The sequence below is a fragment of the Furipterus horrens genome, unplaced genomic scaffold (genome assembly GCF_987537825.1).
Source record: "Furipterus horrens unplaced genomic scaffold, mFurHor1.1.pri manual_scaffold_2, whole genome shotgun sequence".
NCBI lineage: Eukaryota > Metazoa > Chordata > Mammalia > Chiroptera > Furipteridae > Furipterus > Furipterus horrens.
Genome location: NW_028327172.1, coordinates 76,323,426 through 76,325,126, shown reverse-complemented (window position 1 = coordinate 76,325,126; position 1,701 = coordinate 76,323,426). Strand labels below are relative to the sequence as shown.

At 39.9% G+C, this 1,701-nt stretch overlaps 1 pseudogene; it reads left to right on the top strand.

Moving 5' to 3' along the window:
- Nucleotides 1-331: 331 nt before the first annotated feature.
- On the top strand, nt 332-996 carry LOC150018856 (GTP-binding nuclear protein Ran-like; annotated as a pseudogene).
- Nucleotides 997-1,701: the final 705 nt, after the last annotated feature.

The following is a 1,701-nucleotide window of genomic DNA, read 5'->3' as shown; positions in this document are numbered from 1 at the left end:
AATGCTGTACGTAGGTGGAGCACAGGTAAACCTATGGTCCAGTTGTTAAACCTTTCAATATAGCGAATTAGGAGGGTTACTGGAGAAAGGTAATGCACTAGTTAATCCTATGCATTAGGTCTTTGACATGTATAGAGGAAATAGTAGCTATTAAAGATAAATTCTTGCCTGGATGTTGCCAAATCCCACTGATATTCCACAGAACAGCAATAAAGAGCTGAGAGGTATACTGGGCAATTGAAAGCCAAGTGTAAAAACCTTTCCTGCAGTGAAAAGTATAAAAAGCCAGACTGGTCGGTCCTCAGTTAGACTGGCCAGAAGTAACATCACCATGTCTGTCCAAAGGGAACCCCAAGTTCAGTTTAAACTTGTATTGGTGATGGTGTAACTGGAAAATCCACATTCATGAAATGTCATCTGACTGAAGAATTTGAGAAGTATGTAGCTACTTGGGTGCTGTGGTCCATCCCCTCATGTTCCACACCAACAGAGGTCCTGTTAATTTTGTGTGTAGAATACCACAGGCCAGGAGTTTGAAGGACTGAGAGGCAGCTATTACATCCAAGACTGGTGTGCCATTATAATGTTTGATGTAATTTCTAGAGTTACTTACAATAATGTGCCTAACTGGCATAGAGATCTGGAACGAGTTGTGAAAGCATCCCCATCATCTTGTGTGTCAATAAAGTGGATATTTGGATATTAAGGAAGAAACATTGAGGCAAAATAAATTGTCTTTCACTGAAAGAAGAATCATCAATACTATGATATGTCTGCCAAAAGTAGTTATAACATTGAAAAGCCCTTCCTCTGGCTTGCTGGAAAATTAATTGGAGACCATAACTGGGAAATTGTCACCATGCCTACTCCTACCCCACTAGAGGATGTCATGGACCAGTTTTGGCATCACAGTATGAACAGGATTTAGAGGTTGCCCAGACCACCTCTCTCCCAGATGTGAGAAAGGGAAGCTGGAGCCCAGAGTCAGAGGTCTAGTTTTATAGGCAATGGCCCTGTAATGTCAGTGCTGCAACATGTTTGCCATTTTATTATATAGCTAAGTGGAACCTGTGTTTGATCTTGGGGATGCTGAAATAAATGGATTGGCTCTGGAATGAATTTAGCATATTTAGCTGTTTGGAATACAGCTGTTTCTTTATTCCATTTCAAGCATAAGACTGCCACAGTCACATCCGAGTATTCAATGATGAAACCTTGCTTGTTACTTTTATTCTCATTCTTTTTCATTTAGAATTAGAATAAAGTTGTATTTTAAAAAGAAAGAAAGAAAAAAGAAAAAGCTGAGGACCAAGTGGAAAAAAAAAAACAGCCAGAGTCCAGATTCAAAGAGGGTTGAATGCTAACCAAGAAAGACTATTCTATTATGCCAACAAAATTTTCCCTGGTAGGAAATCTTGGGGTGTTGACCCTTTGGATGGAGACACCAGGGTGCATACCATAAAACTTTCTGTCTTATCAGAATTCTTCAGAGCCTGTAATAGTAGCACCCCCATCGAGAGCCAGCATGGCCCATTCCCCACTTCTTGTTTGGAATATAACTCTGAGGCTCTTTCCTGACAGTTATAAGGTGTGCTCCTTGAGATCTGCTCCCACATGCCATCATGGCTTTTACTTCTTTAACTAGGGTTAAGTTGTAGTTCCATAATCCAAAAGAGTTGCAAGAAATAGATTTTTTTATAC